At 37.9% G+C, this 12081-nt stretch overlaps 1 protein-coding gene across 11 annotated transcripts in view; it reads left to right on the top strand.

Moving 5' to 3' along the window:
• Positions 1-12081, top strand: part of LRRC4C (leucine rich repeat containing 4C) — an 846136-nt gene that overhangs the window by 684399 nt on the left and 149656 nt on the right. For 10 of the 11 annotated variants that reach the window (XM_073348033.1, XM_073348026.1, XM_073348031.1 and 7 more), the window contains one exon: positions 2364-2450. The exons of the other annotated variant lie outside the window; for it this stretch is intronic. The gene's annotated coding sequence lies outside the window, so the exon portion shown is untranslated. The remainder of the gene's footprint in view (positions 1-2363; positions 2451-12081) is intronic. 11 annotated transcript variants of the gene reach the window in all.

The following is a 12081-nucleotide window of genomic DNA, read 5'->3' as shown; positions in this document are numbered from 1 at the left end:
GTGTCTCCAAGATTCACCTACGTAAAGTCAAAGAGAATTAAGTGCCTAATTCAGTTAGGCACTTTTGTAAATCTGAGTGCTGATCTGCACATGTAGGCACCTGCATACCTTTATAGATCTGGTCCAAAGGCTTCATTTACAGAATAAAGTTAACGGAGGTAATAGGTGAGTTTCATATCTGATATATCTCAGATTTGAAAGAAACAAATCTTTGGACTTTATTAGCCAAAAAAGAAACCCCATTTAAAATGTTGCTCAGTATAGCCTTGAATTTCAAAAGGGCCACCTGTTTCATAAAATTATGTGCATATATGTTTGTAGGATCTATATATGTCTAGGGATTGGAAGAGAAGATTGCAGTGATAGGTTCAAGGCCTGGCCCACAACTACGGTGGCTCTAGTCTTTTCATTATTGCTCAAATATTTTTTTTAAAGATCTGTGTTCGGTGATTATGGCAAGTCAAAAATTGCTTAAGGGAATGGATTTTTTTTTTTTTAAAGAATACCAGATGTTTGGAATGTTCTTTTATAAAAATAGATCTCCACATGCAATTGTATTGCTCCTAACATATCTTGTAAATAAAGGTTACATAAAATGATGCAAATGTTTAAGGCAAGCATTCCGGAGATAGTCGTGCACATATACACAATACATATATACAAACAAATAAATAATACACAATAAAGAAAGAACCAAACCAAATCTTGGCTTTAAAGCTGTGCAGGGAACTGGAATCTCCGTTCACCAGAAATACTGCAATTTCTAAATTTGTTTTCATTCCAAATTGGAAATAAATTTGGAGAGAGCATGATTTCAAAATGAAAATCAAAACATTCTGTTCTGAAATTGTTGAAATGGGATGTTTCAATCTTACCGAAATGGTTTTCTTCATTTTTTTTTAAACAAAGATTCATTAAAGTTCACATGTTCCTCTAGAACAACGGTGGGAAACCTGCAGCCCGTTGTCCGCACTCGGCCCATCAGGGTAATCCGCTGCCGGGCTGCGAGACAGTTTGTTTACATTGACCGTCCTCAGGCACTGTCACCCACGTGCCGGTCACCGCGTGCTGGCCACCACTTCCCACAGCTCCCATTGGCCGGGAATGGCGAACTGCAGCCACTGGGAGCTACAGGTGACCGTGCCTGCAGACAGTCGATGTAAACAAACTATCTTGCGGCCCATCAGCAGATTACCTTGATAGGCCGAATGTTGCCAACAACTGCTCTAGAAAGTTTTGATTTTAATGAAATTGCATTTTCCCGTAAAAAGATATTCTGATGGAGATTTTTCAACCAGTTCTACATCCTAGGCTTTGGGAAAGGTCACACTGGATCTTATCTTTGAGTGTAGCTATTATCTCTACAATGAGTTGAAGAGAAGATTGGATTCAAATTCACCTGAAATTTTGGAAAGTTCTGACCTGGAATGAGACATGAACATTGCAGTCCAGAGTTATTTCTATTGTGCAGACTCATGGAAAGAGGAGACCTATTCCAATCTGCAACACTTCCTGTTTGCAATACCATACACCTCTTGAAGCAGTATAGAACTTCTGATAGAGTTTATATATATATTTGTATAGCTCCTGCTTCTTGGCCAAATGCTAGCGATGATATAAGTTCCTCTAGAATTCTCAGAAAAGGTTTTCAAAAGTGATGAGTGGTTTTGGATGCCAACTTAAGACTTTAAATGGGCCTTATTTTCAGAAAGTGCAGAGTTTCTGGAAATCAGGCCCCTTTAAAATGTCTCAAATTGGCCCCCTAAAATTGGAGGCACCCAAAATCACTAGTCACTTTTGAAAATTTTGGCCAAGGTGTTTAGTTTCCTGAGAAGCAAAAGATTGCTTCCTCTTACAGTAGCATTCCTATCTACTGTCAAAAGACTGTCAGTGTTGTAATGTATGGTATTTGCCAATGCATTCTAATCTACTACATGCATTTTGGCCAAGGTGTTTAGTTTCCTGAGAAGCAAAAGATTGCTTCCCCTTACAGTAGCATTCCTATCTACTGTCAAAAGACTGTCAGTGTTGTAATGTATGGTATTTGCCAATGCATTCTAATCTACTACATGGCAGCTAAGTTTATCAGCATTGTAAAAGGAATTCCACACTACTGAAGCAATGAAGTGGAAGCCATATGTAATAGTGAGGAAACTCAATTCCAGCATAAACTAGTGGAGAAGGAAGAGGATTATTACAGAAAATGACAAAGAAAAAACAATTCCTGCAGGTAGTGAGAGATGCCCAAATTCCTACTTATATGGACCAAGCCCAGACTTTCTCATATCATAGACTGCACTTTCCTGCATTGTTGTGTAACCAACATGTGCAAACTTGTAATATCTGTGTGTCTTTCCTTGCAGGTGTTGATGCCCTCTTCATCTCCAGAAATCATCCTCTTACAAAGCAGCTCTTCCCTAGATCTTGAAGATCAGATCAGATTTGTTAAGGTAGGACTGTATGTTATGTTGCACCAGGCAAAGTGAGAAGGAAAGATGGAGACAGGGAGGAAAGAACCAGAAAGATCTATGTATTAAAAATAATGACCTAATACATTAAAACCCTATATATTCTTATCATTTTCACAAACCTGGACTGAAGAGACTTCCCATCTTATTATCCTGAGACCTAATGGACAAACAGAATAGAATGAGAACAGTTCACAACAGCCAGTTCCTATTATACCTTTTTAGAGAACCCTGTCTTAGTAGTATCTATATATATACGCTTATATCAAGAATATTCCCCTTGCTCATTCCAGAGTATATGTTCATATTTTTCCCTATATAATCCTCAGTGTGTTTGTATTGCACATGCTAAAGAAAATCAAGATGTATATTGCTCGGATAACAATCCAATATTCTGGCATATCATGAGCAGCTATATATCACTTTATATATATATATATAATAGATATATATAATCTATCCATCTGTCTGTCTATCTAAAATACAGCTAGTAATATGACTCAGGAACCTTCCTGTAACCTCTGTGAAGCCCAGATGATTTAAATAGATAGTAGTTCCAGGAGTATATTTCAACACCGTAAGGCTAATTTGATTTCTGAACACTAGAAAACCATGCTGCATATATTTGAAGAAAGGAAGCTAGAGAAAATAAAATAATGCATTGTGAAAATTTGGTACAAAGCACAATTTTAATAAGAGTGAAAGAATAGGAAAGTGAAAGAATAGGGAGCTGGCTATTCACAGCTCCCTATTCAAGGTTAAGGCTGTTCTTTTAACTATATTTTAATACATTTGTGTGCATATATGCAGAGCCTCACATCTCTCTTCATTGTGGGCTAAATCCTAAGACCTGTACTCAGTTTTTAATTGGCGATTACTCAGGCAAACACCTGTTAAAGTACAGGCATGTTATATAGCATACACAGATCTCAAAGCATTTAACAAAATCAAGGGTTGGTCTGTTCTGGGAATTTACATCAGCATTGCTATGTGTCTTGAGGGTGTGAAAAATCCAGTCTAGTGTCCTATTCACTCGACCACACTGCCTCAAGAATTGGCTATTAGAAAATAGTGTACAGTGCATGAACATTACACTTAGGCTTGACAGAATTTGATTATTTTTATAACTTTTTACAGATAATATTGATATTTAGTTTTAAGCATTTAAAATAAATGTTCAGAGTTGTGTAAAATTATGGAGTTTTAGCATTTTGTATTTATTTAAATAAATAATTAAGTCAGATAGTTATTTAATGACAGTCAATATTGAAATTCAAAAAGTGAAAGGACAAATTGTCAACATCACATGTCAAAATATACAAATTATTTATCCTTAAATCAACGAGTCAGACATGTTTTTGCAATTCATTTGCTAGTCCATTTGTAACAAGCCTAATTCAAAAGTCTAAATCACTAGATTTTGACACAAATATGTTTCCAGGCATTTTTTTTTCTTAATCTGTAAATGTTGATTATTATTGATGGAAATATTTTTATCAGCTTTTGTGTGTACAGTGAAATGGATATTTACCAACATTTATCATTAAAAATATAATCTTTCCAAGCATAAAAACACTATTTTCAAATCTTAAAACTTGAACATGTCTAAACAAAGTTTCGTCTCACATGCCAAAGGCACTTTTGCTTGTTGAGGATGAAGTATATACTAGGGGGTATGACAATTTTAAAGAGGAGCCTTCTTTAATTTATATAGACAGAAAAAAAGTCTCTGAAAATGTCTTAAGTGTTGGGAAAATACCACTTATTTTATGTTGAGAAATCTCAAAAAAAGGCCAGATAGAATTTTGTCTGATCTCCAAAAATTATGATCATATTTTGGGCTTAGAACATGTTGATAAAATTTCAATCCAGAGGTTAATTTATTTAGAAAGTTATAGCACTTGAGAATAGAGGCTTAAAATGAAAGTATCTCCTAAACTACTGTGAAGTCTAACAACTTTCAGCTGTGAGTACTTGAAAAGAATACAGGAAACTTCACCTAGAGCAGATGTGTAAGACATAGTTATTATATACTTATGCCATGAACATTTTTCCTCTTGGCAGGGATCTTCTCTATCTCTGGCAAGTTATTCAGATACAGACCATTCCTGTTTCCTCACTTTATACCTTTCTTCGAGGGCTTGCATTGATGCCTGCAAAGCATTATCCCTCTGGATGATGGGGACTTTGGAACCAGCTATTGTTCCTTCATCCTTGGCTCAGAGTTCTCTGTTAAACAATGTTTAGCCTGCAGAAGAGAAGAATGAGGGGGGATTTGATAGCTGCTTTCAACTACCTGAAAGGGGGTTCCAAAGAGGATGGCTCTAGACTGTTCTCAATGGTAGCAGATGACAGAACGAGGAGTAATGGTCTCAAGTTGCAGTGGGGGAGGTTTAGATTGGATATTAGGAAAAACTTTTTCACTAAGAGGGTGGTGAAACACTGGAATGAGTTACCTAGGGAGGTGGTAGAATCTCCTTCCTTAGAGGTTTTTAAGGTCAGGCTTGACAAAGCCCTGGCTGGGATGATTTAACTGGGAATTGGTCCTGCTTTAAGCAGGGGGTTGGACTAGATGACCTTCTGGGGTCCCTTCCAACCCTGATATTCTATGATTCTATGAGGCCCTTTTCCTCCTCAGAACACATCATTCTGAACCTGTGCTGAGCAAGGAAACAAGACAGCAGAACTTAGACCTATATATCTCCTGCTTGGCACTGCAGAGCAACATGGCTGCTTGGTTGTCTTCTCATGAGTATTTTTAGGCACATACAGTTAAGATTCGATTCTCAAGTAAATAAGAATTGTATTTTCCAGTCACAATAACTTCTTAGGAGAAAAAATTAAGATGTCTGAAACATCCCCTTCGATATCAATGCGTCATATTCTTGCAACTTTAAAAACATAGGGGAAAAATTGCTGTCACTTTTTAAGTAAAAGCGATAATTCCTAAAGTACTCTATCATTCATGTCCATGTCTTCTTGTCTTAGGGTTTGCAATCTTATGAATGCAATTTAGTAGCAACAGAGAGCTATTCTTCCTTCTCACTCTACTGACATTTACAAAAGCAGCTATATATATGTAGAGGATGGTGCATGAACCATTAAGGGCCAAAATATATTCCCATGTACACCAAAAGAAATCTGGAGTGACTTCACTGTACTCAAAGAAGTTACTCCTCACTTACACCTGTGTAAATGAAATCAGATTCTGACCTCAGTGGGGCTCCATCTTGGTGTAGGAGTCCACTGCTGTGTGCGTCATACTGAAGGATTTGGACTTGAGGCTGCAGAAGTGTCAAAACTTGGAAGTGGGAAATTTTGAATGAAAACATTTGGCATTTGGTTACAAGCCATTTCGTGAATCAGAACTTCTGTGGATTTATGTGGAAAATAGGGTCATTTATGAGCAGGGCTGGCTCCAGTCACCAGCTTTCCAAGCAGGTGCTTGGGGCGGCAATTAGAATGGGGTGGCAGTCTGTGTCCTGTGGCAGCAATTCAGTGGCAGCTCAGCCACTTTCCCCACCATGGCGGCAATTCGGCGGCCGCTCCACCGCTGCTGTGGCGGCAGCAATTCGGTGGCGGCTGCTTGGGGCAGCAAAATTGCTAGAGCTGACCCTGAATATGAGAGCGAATTCATCAATGTTCACTCAGAAAATTGTCCAAAAATGACATATTATAGGAAATTTGCAAAACGTGGCCATTTTCAAAAATTCAGAATGAAATGGAAAAACCTTTTGTTCTTAATTTTTTTTCTTCAGGGTGCGTGTGTGCATGTACACAGTTCTCGTTGTTTGCTATGACTACCACTGTGAAGGCACATTTTGTCTGCCACTACGCCTTTGACTTTTGGAATGACTTTACAATTTGGAGAGCCCCAGATTGCCATGGTGGTGGGAATCAACCTATGTATTTCTTCTGTATCTACTCTCATTGCTGTAGGGGCTAATTAAACCAATTTGTGATATGAATTTAGTAAAGGACCAGAGCCCCAAGATGTCATTTGTGTAATTTGTACCTAATGCCTGTCCAATTTAGTACATACTGCTTTGCCCCGCTCTTTCAGCACCTCATGTTGTTGCGAGGGACAGCTATCCTGCTTATGCCTAACTAGTCGAGGTGAGTAAAGGACTGACTCTGAATCACCTTTGTTTTTTTTCATTTACGACATAGCCTTTGTCCGCTGTGATAACTGTAGCAGTAAAGTTGGAGCAGAAGTTATTAAAAGAGAATATTCTGAACAAAGATTTCAACACAGAGAAAGAACCTACGGAGATCGGACACAACTCAAAGTCACATGAGAGGTAGATATTTTGGATGAAATTCTGGCCTCATTGAAGTCAGTGGGAGTTTTGCCGTCGATTTCCATAGAGCCAGAATTTCATTCATTGAGTATTAAGAAGACATTTTTACACGCCAATTTTCTGATTATATTCATACCATAAAGTTTTACAGACCTGACCCTTTAAATGTCTGAGCAACTTCAAATCCCATTAAAGACAATAGGGCTTGAAGGTGTTTAGCACCCTTTCAGGGTTGAGCTCTTATGCCTTAAATTCATAGGGACCTAAATTTATTTTAGTAAAATCCTGGACACTAGACCTGCCAATTTGGTAATATTACAGCCCAAAGAGATGCTTAGAAACAAATTGACTCTCTGTATTTCTTATAACTTTGTCTGTTTATACCCTTTCATTAATGCAGTTTTTCTTCACTTAAATATTAAGGACATATTTCTCCTCACAGATCTACAGTGCTCATCTTTGTTGCTCATTCTGTTCTCATTCTATGTGCAGTCCTCTCAGGTGAAAAAGAGAACCTCACTGCAGATTAGAAAGGAGAACTTTGCCCCAAGAGTAGAGGGCTTTTTACTTTCTTTCACAAAACTTTCAGTCACTAAATGTTAGGCCTCTGTTTCAAAGAAGCTTGGATGCCACTGAATTCCTTTTCACAGATCAGCTGATCTTTCTATGCAGCAATTTGTGTCCCATTGAAGAATAGTGCACATTAAAACCCAGACATTTTTAACTGCAGATTGTGATATTTGTGTCTGCAGCTGTCCAGTTGGATTAGCAACACAAGATTCAAAAAAACATTCTGAGAATTTCACTGTGTGAAGTGGAATCAAGTTTACAAGGAAGATATTTACAAATGGAAGATGCAGCATCTGGTATTTTCCTTCCAAGCAAATATTCTATGGATTCATAGCTTAATAGCGTTTAAGGACAGAGGAGACCAACAGACCATTTAGTCTGACCTCCTGAGTATTTCAGGCCATTAAATTTCACTCTGTTATTCCTGTATTAAGCCCAGTGACTTGTGTTTGACTTCTCCTAACCCACCCCTGTGTTCCAACAACTGTATAGCTGTGAAACCTAATTTCACATTTGGGAACTGTGAATAGGATGAGATTAAATCTCATATGAGCTGGGGGATCCTTATATATGCAAAACAGTATCTCTGAACTCCTAATGTTGAAGGCTTTGGAGCTGAATTTGGTATTACTCACGCTGGAGTAAACCAGTGATAATCAGTGGAATTGTATATGTGTAACATTAGTGTGAGTCAGATCAAAGTCAAGCTTTGATTTTCTTACTGTATCACAATCTCCCTAAAATATACTGTTGGATTCTCACCATCCCTTAGTTCCTGAGACAAGCTGTTAAGTTAATTAGAATAGAAAGGGTCTAATGCGAAGCCCATTGAAGACAATGAAAAGTTTCCCACTGACTTGAACAGATTTTGGATCAGATTCAGGCAGTTTTCTTTCTTATTAAAAGTATCAGACTGAAAAGAACCAAAATGACAGTGATGTTTCCATGCACAAATAACTTCTTGTCAGCAATGTTTTATAAGGAAGGAGGATTATTTTCCAGAGTTGCTTTTGTGACTATATACAAGGAAGGTGAAATGTAATTGTATCAGAGCAGATAGATAGCTCTGAAACTGCCTCTCACTGTCCTTTTTATTAGCAACATTGTTTAATTTTCCTTTTTCACTCCTCTCCCTATACTTTGCCAGTATTTACACTATTTCTTTCCCCCTCTTCAGGCTTTTCTGACTGTGCAGTTGATGTCTATCTCACCCTCTTTATCCGCAGGTCTGCATTATATTAGAATATTTGCTTTCCCAGGGACTAAAGATATTTCTCTTCCACCAAATGATTGACGACTTTGAGTATCCAGTCTTTTACCTTTAACCATTCTCAATGCCACTCCGACATAGAAGTTCAATTCTTTAGCCCCAATTTCCTGCCAATAAGGAACAATTGTGTTATTGCAACCTGCTGTTATGTTGCCAGTCACATCAACATTTGCTGCACATGCCAGTAAGCATTGATATTCTCCCTTACCTAGGATCGGGGAGATCTGTTCAGTTGATGAGAAACAAATGTGAGTTGTTTTAGTCCATTTGTCAGAATGTTACTAGTTATCTTCACTAATCAGCCTCTTGGTCCATAATCCTCTTGGTCCTTAAATGGAACTGGAAGTCATTGAGACTCTGATTGCGGCCTTTGTCCATGTGCATCACCAGCCGCAGGATAATGGACTTTAGCTGCACTGTTGCAGGAGGGGTCTGTGGATCCCTATAAGCAGCCAGAACTGCTAGTTGTCCAGGGGCTGCATCGCCAAAGCATCCATTTAGGCCACAGTGTGCGCCTTCATCATTCAGACAGCTGCTACCCTCCTTCAGACCTTCCTTCCACCTAAAAGGAGCAAAGGTGAATGACCAGGTAAAGATGAAACCAGAGTACACATATCCCTAGCTACTTCCTTCCCCACTTGGCTTTGTCTGTGTCAGTATTTGTGCTTTGTAAGTGTGTGGATGGATGGCTAGGTGTTATTCTATTCCTTCCACATGATCCAAGGTATCTCCCAAGGTACTTCCATGTGAAATGTAGAGCTATTGTAGAAGTGGATTTTGCAAATTGATCTGCAGGGAGTTGTTGGCTCCTGAAAGTTCCATGCAAAGAGAAAGATTGAAGACTCAAAAACAGCATAAAACAAACTTGAGAAAACAATTAGTATAAAGTGTCGGGGGAAAAAAATATTTCACCCAACCAAATTTGACCAACTTGTAATCATTTACTTGCCTGATGGATATATACATTGGTGAATGATTAAATGTGCTGATAGTTTTTAAAAATATGTTTTAAAGATATTTGGCACCTAGCTGACTAACAAGCCTGGAAACCCGACAATTTAATTCCAGATTGCTTTGAGGTTATGTTGTGAGTGACTAGTCATTTTATTGTCTTTGTTTTATTTGTTGATAAACTATAGTTAACATATTAAAAATAGAAATTTTAAAAGAGGAAACCATAGTTTTAGTCTACATGAGAATGGCTATAGTGGGTCAGACCAATTGTCCATCAAGCCCAGTATCCTGTCTTGTGAAAATAGCCGGTGCCAGATGTCTCGGAGAGAGTCCCCAGAACAGGGAAATTTATTAAGTGATCCATCCTCTGTCATCCAGTCCTAGCTTCTAGAAGTCAGAGGTTTCAAGACACCGAAAGCATGGTGTTGCATCCCAGACCATCTTGACTAATGGCCATTGATGGACCTACCCTCCATAAATTAATCTAATTCTTTTTTTGATTCAGTTATTTTTTGCCTTTCTCAACATCCCCAGGCAACGAGTTCCACAGGTTGACTGTGTGTTGTATGAAAAATTACTTCTGTATATTTGTTTTAAACCTGCTGCCTTTTCATTTCATTGCATGACTCCTGGTTTTTGTATTATGCAAATAGGTAAATAACACTTACTCACTTATTGACTTTCTCCACAACATTCATGATTTTATAGACCTCTGTCATATCCTCCCCTCATTCATCTCTTTTTCAGTCTGAACTTTTCCAGGTCTTTTCCAGCTCTTTTCCAGTCTTTTAAATCTCTCCTTGTATTTAATCTCTCCATACTCCTAATAAATTTTGTTGCCCCTCTCTGTACTTTTTCCCATTCTATTATATCTTTTTTTGAGATGGGGTGGCCAGAACTGCACTCAGTATTCAAGGTGAGGGTATACTGTAGATTTATAGAGTCGCATCATGATATTTACAGTCGTTTATCTATCCCTTTCCTAATAGTTCCTAACATTCTGTCATCTTTTTTGAGTGCCTCTGCCATTTGAGCAGATGGTTTCAGAGAACTATCCACAATAACTGCAAGATCTCTTTCTTGAGCTGTAACAGCTAATTTAGACCCCATCATTTTGTATGTATAGTTGGAATTGTTTTCCAGCATGCATTACTTTGCATGTATCAACATTGAATTTCATCTGTCATTTTGTTGCCCACTTACCCAGTTTTGTAAGATCGCTTTGTAAATCTTGACAAACTTTGGATTTAACAATCTTGAGTAATTTTGTATCATCTGCAAAATTTGCTACCTCACTGTTTACCCCTTTTCCCATATAATTTATGAATATGTTGAACAGCACTGGTCCTAGTACAGATCCTTGGATGAATCCCACTATTTACCTCTTTCCATTGTGATAACTGATCATGTATTCCTATCCTTTGTTTCCTATCTTTTAATCAATTACTGATCCATGGGAGGACCTTCCCTCTTATCCCAAGACATCTTACTTTGCTTACAAGCCTTTGGAGAGCCTTTCTGAAAGCCCAAATACTATATCCACTGGATCAGCCTTGTTCACATGTTTGTTGACAACCTCTGAGAATTCTAATGGTGAATTTTCCCTTTACAAAAGCCATGCTGCCTATTCCCCAACATATCATGTTCATCCATAAGTCTGATAATTCTGTTCTTTACTATTGTTTCAACCAATTTGCCTGATATTGAAGTTAGGCATACTGGCCTGTAATTGCCAGAAAATCATGTCTGGAGACTTTTTAAAAAAAATGATGTCACATTAGCTGTCTGCCAGTAATCTGGTACAGAGGCTGGTTTAAATGATGGGTTACATACCACAGGTAGTATTTCTGCAAATTCATCTTTGAGTTCCTTCAAAACTCTTGTGTGAATACCATCTGGTCCTGGTGACTTATTACTGTTTCATTTATCAATTTCTTCCCAAAGCACTTCAGTCTGGGATAGTTCCTCAGATCCATCAACTAAAAAGAATCGCTCAGGTGTGGGAATCTCCCTCACATCCTCTGCAGTGAAGACCGATGTAAAGAATTTATTTAGCTTTCTCCACAATGGCCTTGTCTTCTTTGAATGCTCTTTTAGCACCTTGATTGCCCAATGGCTCCACTGATTGTTTGACAGGCTTCCTGCTTCTAATGTATTTTAGAAAAATGCTGTTATTTTTTGTGTCTTTTGCTAGCTGCTCCTCAAATTCATTTTGGGCCTGCCTAATTATGCTTTTATATTTGACTTGCCAGAGTTTATGCTCCTTTCTATTTTCCTCAGTAGAATTTGACTTCAAATTTTGAAAGGATGCCTTTTTGCTTCTAACCACCTCTTTTACGCTGTTGTTTAGCCATGGCTGTTTTTTTTGTTTGTTTTTTTGGTGGTATTACTGTTTTTGTTATTGGGATATACATACTGTTTGAGCCTCTGTTATGATGTTTTTTAAAAAGTATCCATGCAGCTTGCAGGCATTTCACTCTTGAAACTGTTCCTTTTAATATCCATATAACTAGCTTCC

The sequence above is a fragment of the Lepidochelys kempii genome, chromosome 6, assembly GCF_965140265.1.
Source record: "Lepidochelys kempii isolate rLepKem1 chromosome 6, rLepKem1.hap2, whole genome shotgun sequence".
Lineage (NCBI taxonomy): Eukaryota > Metazoa > Chordata > Testudines > Cheloniidae > Lepidochelys > Lepidochelys kempii.
This window is presented reverse-complemented; position numbering and strand designations above follow the sequence as displayed.